General features: G+C 41.0%; 1 pseudogene; it reads right to left on the bottom strand.

Annotated features, from left to right (window-relative positions):
• Window positions 1-2,379: 2,379 nt before the first annotated feature.
• LOC136406663 (cyclin-dependent kinase 2-associated protein 1 pseudogene) lies at window positions 2,380-2,701 on the bottom strand (annotated as a pseudogene).
• Window positions 2,702-18,275: the final 15,574 nt, after the last annotated feature.

The following is an 18,275-nucleotide window of genomic DNA, read 5'->3' as shown; positions in this document are numbered from 1 at the left end:
TCTAGCAATTTAAGCAAGCAAGTGAAGTGGGGGGATGAGATGAGTATAAATACTCAGCTTCATAGCCAATATGGAGGTGTGGGGGAAGAATTCAGCCTTTGGCCAAGCCTTAAACTGCTAGGGCTTTGCCAGTTTGCAGTCTCCCACAGATTAGTGATAGATTAGGGAGGCAGGAGAAAGCAAACTGAGGATGTCTCTGGGATTGGATAAAAAGTGAAAATGTTTATATGGAGACTTCTGCTACATAGGCAGGTACTGTATAAGATAGCTAATAGTTAACATGATAATAACAACAATGAGGAGGTTTGTTGGTTCCTGCTCTGGTGGGATGCTTACCCTGTGAGGGTCAGGAAAAGATTACTTGCATGTTATTAGGTATGTTATTGAAGATGCAAAAGATGACAGACAGGCTCAGTTAAAGTAAGCATTGACCTTTGCTGGAGAAAAATACCTCCCTAGGACATGACTACCCACCAAGAACTGCTTTTAGTTAGGAAGTTTTAATTTCAGACCATCGTGTGTGGTTACTTTAGGTCTGAGTCTGCAAGGTGACCATGCAGGCTTTCCACGAGCTTGTCAGGTTCAGCATGTGACCCCTTCTTCATCCACAATCCCAAAATCATTAGCTCCTTGTGGGTCAAATAAGTTTGCAAATATGATATATATGTTTGCTTGCTTATAGTTTGCATTGGATGTGGGGGACAGGCTGTAAGCAGACAGGGTCCTTATAGCCTAAGGTTTAGTTTTAAACCTAAGCTTTCCCCCACAACCTTGACTGTTGCATGATAGGGGGTGGTGCGCTCTCATGAGGAATCCCATTATACTTCAGATAAGTGACTTTGTATCAGAGACTTCCTTGTTTGTATATTGGATTAAAGGTTTTGATTTCTACACTACAAAATGGAGCTTGCTCTCTCTTGGTTCCTGAGATTAGCATTAGACAGGAAAGCAGAGAAAGGCCACATGGAGGAGAGGAGAAGCAGCCAAGATGGAGGAGTGCTGAAAGAGAAGCCAGTTTGTGCAGAGAGAAGGAGATGGGGAACAGAGGTGAATAAGGCTGGTGAGGTAGCAACCTTTGATTCTAGGAAACTCGGATAACTCAGTGGCTTTGGGAGACCTGAATCGAAAGGGAAGTGTTTTCCCACTGTGTGTATTTCTTGCCTGCCTGGTGCAAGCTAGGATTAAAAGGTAATGGCCCACCAGTTCTTGGCTCCATTGTTTCATTACCATTTGTCTGAATCAAATGCAAACCTGCATGGGTCAGCAGCTGTGATGGTGGCCACAGCTACTGGCTTTACAGTTTGAAAATTACAGACAGAATTCAGCTTCAATATATGGAAACACTAATGTAACTGTCCAAAAATGGAATGTGTTGCCTCAGTGGTATTTCTTTCTTCAAAGTGATTTCAGCAAAGGTTAGCAACATGGTAAATCAGATTTACCCATGGGATAAGAGATTTGCCTATAAGGTGCAATCTAACATTCTGTGATATTCAATGCCAATTCCATATGAGAAGTAAAGCTTTGTGAATATTTAGTCATTGTTGCATGTTGGTTCTATATCTTAATAGCCTTAATTCTTCTCCTAAGTACATTTTTTTAGTTTTTCAATCATCTGTATCCCTTTTTAATCAGTTATATTGCATATATATGTGCTAATTTTTTATTTGTTAATGAAAATTAGCTTTATTACATCAAATAATAAATACACACAAAGATGCAAACATTGTTAGTCATTTTTTTCAGATCAACTTACAAGAAAGGCAGAACTGAAATCTATACACAGTTCTTAGGAAAAATTTCAGGGGTCTTTGTTAAGTGAGATTGGTTAAGTTGCTCTTTTTACTGTATTCATAAATTGTGCATTTTACAATTGACTTCAAAGCACTAGTAGTTGTGCAAATACTTAAGCAAAAAAAGGAGTTAATCAGGTTCTATATTGTATAGCCAATGGGGATGGCTACTAGTAAAGTGTGCTGCAGTCAGTGTATAGAAAAAACAAAACCCTTAGAGTTGTGTTAGCTTATGAAGAGAAACGAAAAACAATTTGAGTAACATAAATGTATTCAAAAGAAAAACACTGGTATCTTGAAGGCAATCTAAAGTTTGTTGTGAGTTAGGTAACTGACATGTGTCTATTAAATCAACACCTAAAAAGAAACACTCTAGGTAGCTGCTAACTACCTAATTAACTAATGGCAAAATCTCTTCTCCAGCTCAGCTACTGTAGGTTCAGAGCCTAATGAACCACACAGGAGGCACATGGGGAGGAGAAACCTCCATTTGGAAATTAGCATTTGGAAAACAAATTTCATCTGAACAGGTGGGATGAACTGTAACTTTTTAGAAGATGGAAAGCCTTCCATGCTGACAAGGCAGCTAAGACTTGGCGTTCCCTTCCCTTCCAGCCAAAGAGTCCAGAACCAGCTCTCGAGCGTGGATGATGCCTCGGTTTAGTCTCTTCATTCAATCCTGCTGCCCACATAGGGGGTCGGATCTCTTTCCCCAACTCTTCCATGATGGCCAGCAGTTCTGTGTTTCGATTCTGGGGCATATGCCTGTTCCTGGTTCCCTGGGTGTAGCCTAGAGATGGTGGCCCATGTCATTCAGCACTGGCAGTACTGTGAGGATGTGGCCATGTGAGTGGAAGGTGGGAGGGTTCTCCTAGCAGCTTTGAAGGAGGGGCTGGCAGGTGCACGGTCAAGTTCAGGTCATAAGACCTGCGAAGCCCCGGGTGTTGCAGCCACCTGGCTCCTGCGCACTTTGGTTGTTGAAAGCGGGGGCCTCACTCGCAAATATGGCTCTCTACAAATCTTATATGTAGCTAATATTGAGCAGTTTTATTGATAAAATGATATAGTCTGTGAGAGTTTTGCTTAGCTGTTGGGAAATCATTTACAAATGATTTCAAATTATTTATATTAAATTATACAGTTTAAAGTTCATTTACTGAAAGCACAGGAATGGCTGAGGAGGTCATTTTAGCTTAAACCATAATGACCTTTAACAAAAATGACTTTAAAAAAAAATCAGGTAAATCTTGAGTGAATTAAACTTCTAGATTCACCCAGTGTCACTGAGTGCTAAAAAAAGTAGAAAAACCTTCAGAGAATATCCAAACCGAAAATCCAATAACCAAGCTACTTTTTCCAATCTGCAGTAGCAAATTAATCATAGACCATTCTCAGCTATAGCTTCTGCACAAACTTCATGGAACCAGGAAATTCCGATGTTGCCTCTGGCCAGGTCTTTCAACTCACTGAGAAACACAGAAGGGGGCTTTCCACTAAATAGATATTTTGTGAATAGGTAAAAAAATAGATCTAACCTACTCATCAAGAATAATCTTGTCTTTTGTATTAGTCAGCAATACTAGATTGAACATTTAGTTATTTTTTGTATGTGTCTGAGGCTTCTTCCAAAAACCAGAGAAACTCATCTTACCTTAGGAAAGAACCAGATCACTCCATGTATTTATATCCTATCAGAATTTTTTCTTTATTACTTTATGGATATTTCTCTGCATCAGTTGGGCCACTGTCTAACATAGGATAAAATCTATGCCTTAAGACTAAGGTGGCGGGAGACAAGATGGCGCTAGAGTAGGCGGACATACCAACATCCACCTCCCAGAACCAAAGTGGATTATAAAATAATTTGAAGAACTATCATCTGGCAAAACCAACTTTGGACTAAAATAAGAGGACTCTTCAACCAAGGAACACTGAAGAAGCCACACCGACTCTGGTAGGAAAAGTGGAAACGCGGAGAGGGCTGCCCAGCTCCCCGGAGCGAACGGCAGCCGGGAGAGACTCGCATGGCAGGAAGTGAGTTTAGCAGAGAGGGGAGGGTCCTGAGTCCCAGGAACAAAGCCCCAGCCTGCAGCCCCAGAGCCTAGAAAACGCATAAGGACAGTATTTAGCTGGAAACAAGTCAGGATACTGTTTGTGAGAAAGAGTCTGATTTCTCAGACCCAGGATTCTTTTAAAAGGGACCACATAGAAAACCTCTTTCACAACCACTCACTTGGGGCTCCGGGGAACAGGGAGAGAGGAGAGGACCGGAGTAGCAAGAAGGGAGTGTAATCTAGGAAGCACAGGGAGAAACATTTTGGGAGACAACCACCCTAACCCCTGGGATAAGTCACTCCCCAAATCTGAAGTGAATATTTCCCCTGGAAACAGCAATACCAGCAAAGGGAAGCAGGACACCAGCCAAACAAGCTCTCCTGCGGCACTCAGAGCAGAAATGCTTAGAAGGAGGGAGCTTTCAGGTCTATAGTAGTGAGTGTTAGGGTCTGAGCTGCAGCACCTGCACCCACATGGTTGAGAGCTTTTGGAGGGTGGGTGGCGGCGGGACGTGGAGGCACGGTTCTGTCAGCAGGGGCAGAAGCCTGCTGGCTGCCACTGGGCTCATGTGTGAGCTCAGTCTTACCCGGCTGGGGAGGAGTAGGCGTGCAAAAGTGGTCTAGCCCAGCTGCCGGCAGCCTGTAATCCAGCCTGTGGGAGAAGGGCAGGAACCCTGGAAGGGGTGGAGACCAGCCCATGAGCAAGGGTGCAGAATCACAGCCTTGCCCTGCCCATGGAACTGAGGCTTGTGGCCTGACTTGGGAGCCGGCTCCTACCGCGGAGGTGGAGCCAAAAGCCCAGAACAGGTGGAGTTCTGCTACTGAGCTGAGCGTGGGCATGCAGTCCTGCCCGGCTGGTAGAGCCAAGGCTAGCAGTCATTCCACAAGTGGACTCCTCCAGCAAGGGCACAGCGAAAGCCCAGAAATAGGTAGAGACCCGCAGCTGAGCAAAGGTGCTCCCCACTGTCCTCAGGGCTGAGCATAACGCCACCCATGAGGGCAGGGAAAAGGCCAAGGCCACCAAGGCTTGTGCATCCGAGCATGAGATCACAGCACTCCCATGAAGGAGAAGTGCAAACCACAGCAACAGCCCCAGTGGGCAGGCACCGGCAACGGCCAAACCCAAAAACCCTAGGCAGCAACAGAAGAGGGGGTGGCGGGCCTGCAGATAGACAATACATAGGTAACAGAGGCCATACCCAGTGGACTCCAGTGGCGAAAACCTTCCTTTACACAGAGAAAATGCAAAGGCAAAGAAATGCAACACAAATGAACCAAGAGAAATCCCCAGAAAAGGACCTAAATGAATCAAATATAACCAAATTACCAGATGCAGAGTTTAAAATAATGATGGTTAGGATGCTTAAAGATATTAGAACAATAATAGATGGTCATTATGAACACGTAAATAAAGAAATAGCAAATATAAAAAGGGACATTGAAATAATAAAAAAGAACCAGTCAGAAATGACAAATACAGTATCTGAAATAAAGAACACAATGGAAGGAATTAAAAGCAGGATGGATGAAGTGGAGAATCAAATCAGCGAGTTAGAGGACATGATAAATAAAGGCACAGAAGCAGAGCAGAAAAAAGAAAAGAGATACAAAAAGTCCGAGGAAACTCTAAGAGAGCTCTGTGACAACACGAAGAGAAATAACATCTGCATCATAGGGGTTCCTGAAGAAGAAGAGAAAGAACAAGGAATAGAGACTTTGTTCAAGCATATCATAGCTGAAAACTTCCCTCAGTTAAGGCAGGAAAACATCTCACATGTTCAGGAAGCACAGAGAACTTCCTTAAGGAGAAACCCAAAGAAATCAACACCAAGATAACATAATTAAAATACCGAAGCTAAGTGATAAAGAGAAAATATTAAAAGCTGGTAGAGAAAAAAAGACTATCACCTACAAAGGAGCCCCATAAGGATGACTTCTGACTTCTCAACAGAAACACTTGAGGCCAGAAGGGAATGGCAAGAAATATTCAAAGTAATGCAGAACAAGAGGCTACAACCAAGACTACTATATCCAGCAAGGCTATCATTTAAAATTGAAGGAGAAATAAGATTTACAGACAAAAAAAAAACCAAAAAAAAAAAAACCACCAAAAAAACCTCAAGCAATTTACTACAACCAAACCAAGGCTGCAAGAAATGCTAAGAGACCTATTGTAAACAGATCTAAGGAGAAAAAGAATATAGCAAAAGAGGAATACAGTTTTAAAGAATAAAATGACAATAAACAATTACATATCAATAATAACCTTAAATGTAAATAAATTAAATGATCCGTTCAAAAGACATAGGGTAGCTGCGTGGATAAGAAAGCAGGACCCATACATTTGCTGTCTACAAGAGACACACCTTAAATCAAAAGATGCACATAGACTAAAGATAAAGGGATGGAAAAGCATATTTCACACAAATGGAAATGAAAAAAAAGCTGGGGTAGCAATACTTATATCAGACAAAATGGATTTTAAAACAAAGACTATAGATAGAGATAAAGAAGGTCACTACATAATGATAAAGGGAGCAATCGAAAAGGAAGATATAACTGTTACAAATATCTATGCACCTAATATAGGAGCACCTAAATATATAAAGCAGACTTTGATGAATTTAAAGGGCAAGATCAACAGCAATGCTATAATAGTAGGGGATTTCAATACCCCACTAACATCACTAGATAGATTCTCAAGAAAGAAAATTAACAAAGAAACAGCAGACTTAAAGGACATATTATTAGATCAACTGGATTTATTAAATATCTTTAGAACCTTTCACCCTAAAGCAGCAGAATATATTATACATTCTTTTCAAGTGCTCATGGTACATTTTCTAGAATAGACCACATGTTAGGGCACAAAAGCAGTCTTAACAAATTTAAGAAGATTGAAATCATATCGAGCACTTTCTTTGATTACAATGGCAATAACTAGAAATCAACCACAACAGAAAAACTGAAAAATACTCAAACACTTGGAAACTAAATAGCACGTTATTAAATAATGAATGGGTAAACAATGAGATCAAAGAAGAAATTAAAAAATTTCTAGAAACAAACAATAATGAGCATATATCAACTCAACATATATGGCACACAGCAAAAGCAGTCCTGGGAGGTAAGTTTATAGCATTACAGTCATACCTCAAGAAGCTAGAAAAAGCTCAAATAAACAACTTGACCCTATATCTAAAAGAACTAGAAAAAGAACAGCAAGTAAAGCCCAGAGCTAGTAGAAGGAAGGAAATAATAAAGGTCAGAGCAGAAATAAATGACATAGAGGCTAAAGAAACAATACAGAGGATCAATGTAACCAGGAGTTGGTTCTTTGAAAAGATAAACAAAATTGATGAACCTTTAATCAGACTCACCAAGAAAAAAAGAGAGAGGACTCAAATAAATAAAACTCGAAATGAGAGTGGAGAAATAACTACTGACACAACAGAAATACAAAATAGTGTAAGAAAATATTATGAAAAACTGTAAGCCAAAAAACTAGACAACCTAGATGAAATAGACAGATTCCTTGAAACATATAATCTTCCAAAAATTAATCTGGAAGAATCAGAAAACCTAAACAGACCAATTACAACAAATGAGATTGAAACAGTTATCAAAAAACTCCCAAAAAAGAAAAGTCCTGGGCCTGATGGCTTCACAAGTGAATTCTACCAAATATTCAAAGAAGAAATAACTCCTATCCTTCTCAAGCTATTTCAAAAAATTCAAGAGGAAGGCAGACTTCCAAGCTCCTTTTATGAGGTGAGCATAATTCTGATTCAGAAACCAGGCAAACACAACACAAAGAAAGAAAATTATAGGCCAATATCCCTGATAAATTTAGATGCAAAAATCCTCAACAAAATATTAGCAAGCCACATCCAGCAATATATGAAAAAAATCATACACCATGATCAAGTGGGATTTATTTCTGGGAGGCAACACTGGTAAATATTTGCACATCAATCAATGTGATTCATCACATAAAAAAAAGGAGAAAAACCACATGATAATTTCAATAGATGCAGAAAAAGCATTTGATGAAATCCAGCGCCCATTTATAATCAAAACTCTCAGCAAAGTGGAAATACAGGGAACATACCTCAACATGATAAAGGCCATCTATGACAAACCCACAGACAATATCATACTCAATGGGCAAAAATTAAAAGCAATTCCCTTAAGATCAGGAACAAGGCAGGGGTGCCCCCTTTCACCACTCTTACTCAACATAGTTCTGGAAGTCCTAGCCACAGCAATCAGACAAGAAAAAGAAATAAAAGGCATTCAAATTGGAAAAGAAGAAGTAAAACTACCATTATTTGCAGATGATATGATATTGTATATAGAAATCCCTAAAGTCGCAGTCAAAAAACTACTAGACCTGATAAATGAATTCAGCAAGGTGGCAGGATATAAAATCAATACTCAGAAATCAGAGGCATTTTTATACACTAACAATGAACTGTCAGAAAGAGAAATTAAGGAATCAATCCCCTTTACCATTGCAACCAAAAAAATAAAGTACCTAGGAATAAATTTAAAGCAGGGAGATTAAAGACTTGTCCTCGGAAAATAATAAAACATTGATAAAAGAAATTAGGGAAGATACAAACAAGTGGAAGCATAGACCGTGCTCATGATTAGGAAGAATAAACATCATTAAAATGTCTGTATTACCCAGAGCAATTTATAAATTCAATGCAATACTGATTAAAATACCAAGGACTTACTTCAAAGATATAGAACACATATTCCAAAAATTTATATGGAACCATAAGAGAACACGAATAGCCTCAGCAATCTTGAAAAGGAAGAATAAAGCTGGAGGTATCACACTTCTGGATATCAAGTTATATTATCAGGCCATTGTACTCAGCCTCATCCTGGCATAAGAACAGGCATATAGATAAATGGAACAGAACTGAGAACCCAGAAATAAACCCACACTTATATGGAACTGATATTTGACAAAGGAGGTAAGAGCATACATTGGAGTAAGGACAGCCTCTTCAACAAATGGTGTTTGGAAAATTGGACAGCTACCTGCAAAAAAACGAAACTAGACCATCAACTTACACCATTCACAAAAATCAACTCAAAGTGAATAAAAGACTTAAAAGTAAGCTGTAAAACCATAAGCATCTTAGAAGAAAATATAGGCAGTAAGCTCTCTGACATCTGTCGCAGCAATATATTTGCCGATTTGTCTCCACAGGCAAGTGAAATAAAAGACAGGATAAACAAATGGGACTTTATCAAACTAAAAAGCTTCTGCATAGCTAAAGACAATAAGAACAGAATAAAAAGACAAACTACACAATGGGAGAATATATTTGACATTGCGTCTGATAAGGGTTAATAACCAAAATATATAAAGAACTTGTAAAACTTAATACCAGGAAGACAATCCAATCCAAAAATGGGCAAAAGAAATGAATTGAATAGACACTTCTCCAAAGAGGACATACAGATGGCCAATAGGCATATGAAAAAATGCTCAACATCACTAATCATTAGAGAAATGCAAATTAAAACGTCAATGAGATATCACCTCACACCAGTCAGAATGGCGCTCATCAACAAAACAACACAGAATAAGTGCTGGCGAGGATGTGGAGAAAAGGGAACCCTCCTGCACTGCTGGTGGGAATGCAGACTGGTGCAGCCACTGTGGAAAATAGTATGGAGATTCCTCAAGAAATTAAAAATCGAACTGCCTTTTGACCCAGCTATCCCACTGTTAAGAATATACCCCAAGAACACCATAGCACTGTTTGAAAAGAAGAAATGCACCCCCATGTTTATAGCAGCATTGTTCACAATAGCAAAAATTTGGAAACAGCCCAAGTGTCCGTCAGAGGTCGAGTGGATTAAAAAGCTTTTGTATATATATACTATGAAATACTACTCAGCCATAAGAAATGATGACATCGGATCATTTACAACAATATGGATGGACCTTGATAACATTATACTGAGCAAAATAAGTAAATCGGAAAAAACTAAGAACTACATGATTGCATACATAGGTGGGACATAAAAATGAGACTCAGAGACATGGACAACAGTGTTGGGGTTACAAGGTGGGGGAGAGGAGAGGGAGGGGTGGGGAGGGGAGGGGCACAAAGAAAACCAGTTAGAAAATGATGGAAAACAATTTTATCAATGTCACCCCATTAAAATTAATCAAAAAAAAAAAAAAAGAATTTGTCTCACAGCTAATTCAGGCAGTTAGAAAAATAGTATAAGGATGCTAATTCTGCTTCTCAGGCCACATCCTGCGAAAGGGGCCCCAAGAAAATTGGCGATTTGGCTCCTCTGATTTTGCCAATTTGATTTAAAAAAATAGGTCAGGAATGCCCTGAAATGGAACTAACAATACAAGGGCATAAATTTATAGGACTTTTGGATACTGGAGCTTATGTATCTGTTATTGCTAAGCGACATTGGCCTCCTTCCTGGCCCACTCATGCAGCAGCCACAGAATTACAAGGTATAGGGCAGAGTAAATCCCCTCAACAAAGTTCTAGTTTTCTACATTGGGAAGATTAAGAAGGTCATTCTGGATTTTTTAAGCCTTATGTGCTCCCTGGATGGCCAGTTAATTTGTGGGGTAGAGATGTTTTGAAAAATATGGGAGCATTGCTTGTCACTCCTAATGGTTTAGTCAGTTCTCTGATGCTTGATCAGGGATTTTTGCCCACTAAGGGACTAGGGAAAGAACAGTGAGGAATTTTCGCCCCCATAGAAGTGGCAACCAATACCAGAAGGTTTGGATTAGGAAATCAAAATTTAGCATAGGAGCCTTAGTAGCTCCTGCTACCTCAATAATCCATTGTGCAGACCCAATTACTTGGAGATCAGATAATTCTGTATGGGTAGACCAATGGCCCCTTTCTTAGGAGAAACTTAGGGCAGCAGCTCAATTGGTACAAGAGCAGCTACAGCTTGGGCACATTGAACCATCTAATAGCCCATGGAATACACTTCCATATTTTGATCTTGTTGCCTCCTGGATTATCAAGGGGAATAGGCGACCTTTACAGCTTATAGGTTTTTTTTTTTTTTAAATTTTATTTATTTATTTATTTTTTACCAAGACAGAGAGTGAGTCAGAGAGAGGGATAGACAGGGACAGACAGACAGGAACGGAGAGAGATGAGAAGCATCAATCATTACTTTTTCATTGCGTGTTGCAACACCTTAGTTGTTCATTGATTGCTTTCTCATATGTGCCTTGACTGTGGGCCTTCAGCAAACCAAGTACCCCTTGCTGGAGCCAGCGACCTTGGGTTCAAGCTGGTGGGCTTTTGCTCAAACCAGATGAGCCCGCGCTCAAGCTGGCGACCTCAGGGTCTTGAACCTGGGTCCTCTGCATCCCAGTCCGACTCTCTATCCATTGCACCACTGCCTGGTCAGGCTACAGCTTATAGGTTTTGAGCCTCAAAATTATTGTTGATCCTTTTTTCAAAGGATCAACAACAATGGCTCTGGGAAACTTCCACTAAATGGCAAATCGCTCTTGCAAATCAATGGACAACTTTATACTGAAACTGTAAACTTAAAATCAGCTCAAAGACTAGACTTATATGCCATTATCATCGCTTTTCAGCATTCGCCATATTCCCCTTTTAATCTATATACAGACAGCAAATATTTACTTATGGTTTTCTCCACTATAAAGACTGCGGTCTTAGGAACAAATGCTGATGAAGTATTTCAGCACTTCCTCCTTCTTCAAAGACTTGTATGTCAACATAGAGCTGCATGTTTTATAGGACATACTTGAGCTCACTCCATGCTCCCTAAAGCTTTAGCACGAGGGAATGCCCTTGTTGATCAAGCTACCCAAATTATTTGGAGCAACCATGACAGATTGAGCAATTCAGTCTCATACTATTTCATCACCAGAACACTGCGGCCCTGTGTAAACAGTTTCAACTTTCTTGGGAAGCAGCATCGCAGATTCATAAATCCTGTCCAAGGGGTCCTATACTACAATCTTTCCCTTCATTTGGAGTTAACCCTCAAGGACTCCTACCAGGACAACTTTGGCAAATGGATGTTACTCATATACCTTCATTTGGCAAACAGTCCTATGTCTACGTTACAGTGTATACCTATTCTGGATTATAGTAACCTCTGTCAGAACAGGAGAGGCTGCTAAGCATGTTATAGGTCATTGTCTGTATGCATTTTTCTATGATTGGATTTCCTAAACTGGTTAAACTGACAATGCTCCTGCATATGGAGCAAAAGCATTTACTGTATTTTGTCAAACCTTTCGAATTATGTGTATTTCTTACAATCTTTAAAGTCAAGGTATTATTAAAGTGTACCCAGCAAATATTTTAAGGTCAATTTTAAAAAAATTTAAAAGGGGGGAGTCATATCCTGGAACTCCTATGGGTCTACCATATCATGCTTTTTACTTAAAAAGTTTTAAATTTCTTTTGAATGCTGATGAACAGGAGATGCCAAATCTTTTTCTCCTGCAAACTATTACCTTCTTTATTTGATCCAGCTAATAACACTGTTTTGTCTTTTTCCAAATATCTCCAGATATATGGAAAAGATTTATATAGGTGAATGGGGATCCTCAAACCCCTCAGCAAAATCTTCTGAGCATGGCCTTTAAGGTACCAAGACGCAGAAAAAGCCCAATAGAGATCAGGTGAACTACCAGCTTTTAGGATATGCCCTTAAAGGCTCCAACACCCCAAAGATGTCTCATAGGATGCCATCTGGGTCCTGCTTCAATAGTGAAAAGGAAGGTCATTGAGCTAAAGCCTGCCAGGCTTACATGCCTTTGTTGTGAGAAAACAGGGACACTGGAAGGTAGGCTTCCCCCTCGCTCCTCTAATGGAGGGTTCAGTCTCTTCCAGCCCTCTCAGCCACCTATGACCTTACCCTGCCCAGAATACTGGGGTTTGCCACTGAAGGCTGAAGGTGCCCAGGGCCGTCGGTCCCATCTACGACACTGTGGATGAGCCTAGGGTATTTCTTCCAAGAAGCAGGTAAACTGATCTCATTTGCACAAGGGCCACTTCACTATGTCTTGCCTGAATAGTCAGGTTCTTTTATCCTTCCCTCAAAGATCTCTGTTGTGGGTGTTGATAGTCCTATTTTCTGCTGCTTTGTTCAACATATAGTGTTTCCTTTATTCCTCCTACCTCAATGCCCCACTCACATTTCAGGCTGGGACCTACTCCTAATTTAGAGCTCTCTTTCCCCCTTTTTGCCAACTTCTATTATGAATCTACCTTTGCTACCCAGCTTAGTGTATTGCAAGGTTCTATTTACCAAGCCACAGTCACAGAGCTCTGGGGAAAAGCAACCTGGTCTCAACTCTCCAGGCAGAGAAGAATAAAAGCTCCATCTCCACACATGCTGCAGATGGCTTTTCCAGTCTACCTGAATCACTACCAGCTAGAAGCAGCGGTCATTGGGACTTGGACGTGAGCTGCAAAGTATAGAATTGTGACAACAATTCCAGTGCCATGCGGACTTTTCCTGGATGTGGACTTTTTCTGGACTCCTGTTCCTTGGGACAGCTCCTAACAGACTGAATGGGGTTGGGTTGCATTTATCAGGGACTTGGCATGGTGTTGGGGCCAAATTGAACTTGGTGAACTTGTTAAGGACACTACTCTTTTATGGATTCTTGCTGTATTGGCCCAGAGTTTGCTTAAAGGCTTTAATCACTGTAAAAAAATAAATAAATAAAATAGATGACTGGATAAAGAAGATGTGGCACATATACACCATGGTATACTATTCAGCCATAAGAAATGATGACATTGGATCACTTACATCAAAATGGTTGGATCTTGATAACATTATACGGAGTGAAATAAGTAAATCAGAGAAAAACAAGAACAGCAGGATTCTACACAATGGTGGGACATAAAAACGAGACTAGGGGCCCTGGCCGGTTGGCTCAGTGGTAGAGTGTCGGCCTGGCGTGCAGGGGACCCGGGTTCGATTCCCGGCCAGGGCACATAGAGAGGCGCCCATTTGCTTCTCCACCCCCCCTTCCTCTTTGTTTCTCTCTTCCCCTCCCGCAGCCAAGGCTCCATTGGAGCAAAGATGGCCCGGGCACTGGGGATGGCTCTTTGGCCTCTGCCCCAGGCGCTAGAGTGGCTCTGGTCGCGGCAGAGTGACGCCCCGGAGGGGCAGAGCATCGTCCCCTGGTGGGCAGAGCGTCGCCCCTGGTGGGCGTGCTGGGTGGATCCCGGTCGGGGGCATGCGGGAGTCTGTCTAACTGTCTCGTCCCGTTTCCAGCTTCAGAAAAATAAACAAACAAACAAAAAACAAACAAACAAAAAAAAAACGAGACTAAGAGACATGGACAAGAGTGTGGTGATTATGGGGGCAGGGAGAGGAAAGGAGGGAGAGGGAGAGGGAGAGGGGGAGGGGGAGGGGCACAAAGAAAACTAGATAGAAGGTGAAGGAGGACAATCTGACTTTTGGCGATGGGTATACAACATAATTGAATGACAAGATAACCTGGACATGTTTTCTTTGAATATATGTACCCTGATTTATTGATGTCACCCCATTAAAATTAATAAAGATTTATTTATTAAAAAAAATTAAAATAAAATAAAAAGTCTTAAGGTGCCTCTTTTCAGCATCAAGTAGAATGAAGACCAAAATGTGACCCTTTCAGTAAAATAAGTTTGAAATAGGTTAGAGAATTATCCAATTTGGCTCCCTGTTTTCCTCAATTGAACAGAACATTGGCTGTATTTTGACTCCAGTGGGGTTCTGTAGATAGGGTTTACTGACATTCATTCCTAAGAATTTTCCTTGGCTTTAAGAAAATATGTGATGAATGTGACAACTCGTCACACCTTGTAGATATTAGGAAGACTAAAATTCCTGGCAAAAGCCTATGAATAACTAAGAGGCTTCATAGCCACAGACAAAATAAGCCATTATATGGTTTCTGCAGGTATTTTATTATTTGAAAATATGCACCATATTGTGTTTAGGACAGATTCACTATAAACTCTACTAAGCATCTTTAAAAAAATATCATATTATATATGTAGTCTCTCCTTATTTGTTTTCCCTGATTTCAGTTACCCATAGTCAACCAAGGACTAAAAATATTAAATGAAAAAATTTAGAAATAAATAATTAATAAGTTTTAAATGCAAGCCATTCTGAGTAGCGTAATAAAATCCTGCTTCTTCCCCATTCAACCCCACTCCCACTGAATGTAGATCATCCTTTTGTCCAGTATATTCACACAGTAGACACTCCTTGACCATCAGTCACTTAGTAGTTGTCTTGGTTATCAGATTAACTGTCCCAGTATTACAATGCTTATGTTTAAGTTGTGGTAAGGTGCCAGAGAACTGTAAAACTTAGTATTGGCAACACCATTTTAAAGAGGAAAAGTCAGGATTTCTGTCCTGTCCTTTCTTTGGAAAATGGAGGGAGAAGGATATGAAAGTCTCCTGACTTACAAGGACAACTGGGTCATTTAGTTTAACTATAATTCTCTGAAAGGATTAAGGTTATCCAAAGAACTTCCTTTCCCTTTAAATAAGAGGCAAAATTTACATACCACCCAACACTGATTTTAGCTCTCCCTCCCTTTCTAGAATCCTGAGATTAATATGTACCTCTAAGCAAAGGAGGAGAGCTAGACACTGAAAGGTTTATGAATGTATTTTGATATGTAAAATGACATTACCATTGTGTTACCTTGAAAGTTTTAACGTTTTTGAAATCTCCTAGACAAATGTTATAATCTTGTTAATGATTGTGTATGCTGTCATGCTCCCCCGAACCTGTGTGTGGTCAAAGGGTATATATAACCAGCCTCTGAGATATATCATATTTGGGGCTACACGATTTGGGTCTGCAATGCCCTGTGTTAGTCATATGCGGCCGGCATATTTAATAAACCTCCTCCTTTAATAAAACTCCTTCAAAATTCATCTGGACTTGGTGTCTCTACGTAAACCTGTGGAAGTGAGGTACGGTACTTTACAACATTTGGGGGCTCGTCCGGGATCCGGTGTTCCGTGTCAGCAGGTAAAGACACCTCGACTCGGCTGGTCTCTCTGGGGGGCTGCCTGACCCCACTGGAATCTCGAGGAGAGACACCACTTGAGATGTTTTCAGGGCTCCCTGTTTTCCTGTGGGTCCAGACAGCTCTTCGGCAGATGCCTCTCGGTTCCCAGATTTGATGATTTGGACAATTCAGAAGAGAAATCAAGGAGGTAGGTAAAGCAACTCTTTTGCTTTACTGAATTCTAGCTTTCCTCTGAATTTTTGCTTTTCTGTTGTTTGGGAATAGTCAATTTAAACTACCATATGAGGATTGGACGCAATCATACTCATGCAGTAGGCTCTTCAAGACTGAGACATCAGTGGGGAGGTCTTTGGTCCTGCCTTGGGCTCCTCTGGTGGATGTCTGGTTTGTACTCTGGAATGATGATTAGTGGGGATTAGGTACTGCCTTGAACTCCCAGGGATATCTGCTCATACTCTAGGCAGGCGTTAGTGGGAATTGAGCTAACCGGCTTAGTCAGTTCTACCTTGGACCTCCAGAGACATCTGTTTCTCTAGGGAGATAATTAGTGGGGACTTCATTCTGCTTAGAACTTCCAGAGACATCTAGTAGTGCCCTCAGAGGAAGACATTAGTGGGGACATTTGTTCGTGCTCTAGGAAGGCATAGGGGGAACTAAATCAGCCAGGATTAATCGGTCTTGCATAGCACTGCATTGGTGGTGACTAAGTTAACCAGGATTGATTGCTCTCACCTTCGACTTCCATAGACATCTTTGTGTTTGTCAGATCTCATTCTTTGCTTTTAATGTTTCTGTCTAAAACTCTGTATGGCCAGGAGCTGCCACTGTGGCCATTCACATGCAGGTTCCCATTGGATTTGGGCAGATGGTAAAGAAAGGTGGAGTCAGAGGATGGTGAGCCATTCTGTTTATTGGTGTCTCACCAAGACAGGCAAGCCACAAGAGAAGACAAGGAAAAAGCAGAAAACCTGCTTTTCCCATAAAGGGATCAGGGAGGTCCTGCAATGGTGATAGCAGCAACCGAGAGAGAGAGCTCCTGGTCTGTCCCCATTTTAAAGTGTAGAAATCAAAACCTTTAATCCAATATACAAACAAGGAAGTCTCTGACACAAAGTCACTTATCTGAGGCATAAATGGGATTCCTCATAAGAGTGCACCACCCCACATCATGCAATCAGTCAAGGGTGTGAGGAAAAGCTTAGTTTTAAAACTAAGCCTTAGGCTATAATGATCCTGCCTGCTTACAGCCTGTCCCCCACACCCAATGCAAACTATAAGCGAGCAAACATATACATGATATTTATAAACTTCCACATCCCAGTTTGACACTCTATCCACTGTGCCACCACCTGGTCAGGCTTATAAACTTATTTGACCAACAAACTCGTTCCTTTGTCTATTGAGCTGGGTGAAGTAATCTGTTTTGTCTCTTTATTTTTCAGGAAAATATAATTTTAATTGGAATAAGTAAAGCACGCTCATTTAAATTTCTTGATTTATAATATGTGTATGTGACGTCTTTGTTTAATGTTTAAATGTGTCTGGTTATTTATTTGTTTATTTTGTATTTTTCTGAAGTTGGAAATGGGGAGGCAGTCAGACAGACTCCCGCATGCGCCTGATCGGGATCCACCTGGCATGCCCACCAGGGGGCGATGCTCTGCCCATCCGGGGCATTGTTCTGTAGCGACCAGAGCCATTCTAGCACCTGAGGCAAAGGCCATGGAGCCATCCCCAGCTCTCGGGCCATCTTTGCTCCAATGAAGCCTTGGCTGTGGGAGGGGAAGAGAGAGGCAGAGAGGAAGGAGAGGGGGAGGGGTGGTGAAGTAGATGGGCGCTTCTCCTGTGTTCCTTGGCCGGGAATCGAACCCGGGACTTCCGCAAGCCAGGCCGACACTCTACCACTGAGCCAACCGGCCAGGGCCCTAAATGTGTCTGTTTTTAAGGACTGAATTAAGTTTTTACATGCACCTCTGGCTTCAGGGCACTCTGTCAGACTTCTCCCCTGAAGAAATTATCCTCTTCTGTTGGCTCCTTCCCCTTGTCTTGTGTAATAATATCTCTATAGTCAAACATCCTTTATTCTGGGTGCTAGTTATTATCTGTTTTATCTCCCTTGCTTTTATTGGTGTGCAAATTCCTACATTCTCCTGAACAGTTTCAATTTTGTAAATTGGTGGACCTAGCTATTAAATATGGGAGGAGGGCCTAGTACACAAAAGACCCTTTTAGGTTTTCTCCTAAAGTACTTTCAAGAAGTTTATGGAGACAACTGTGGGTATGGAATTAAATGATCCAAGAGAAGGCTTCACACTCTCTGTAAATCAGAATGGCATACCTTCGGGGTTGGATGGCCATCGGCCA

This window comes from Saccopteryx leptura, chromosome 5 (assembly GCF_036850995.1).
Source record: "Saccopteryx leptura isolate mSacLep1 chromosome 5, mSacLep1_pri_phased_curated, whole genome shotgun sequence".
Lineage (NCBI taxonomy): Eukaryota > Metazoa > Chordata > Mammalia > Chiroptera > Emballonuridae > Saccopteryx > Saccopteryx leptura.
Note: the sequence above shows the minus strand (reverse complement) of the source record. Positions and strands in the feature narration are given on the sequence as shown.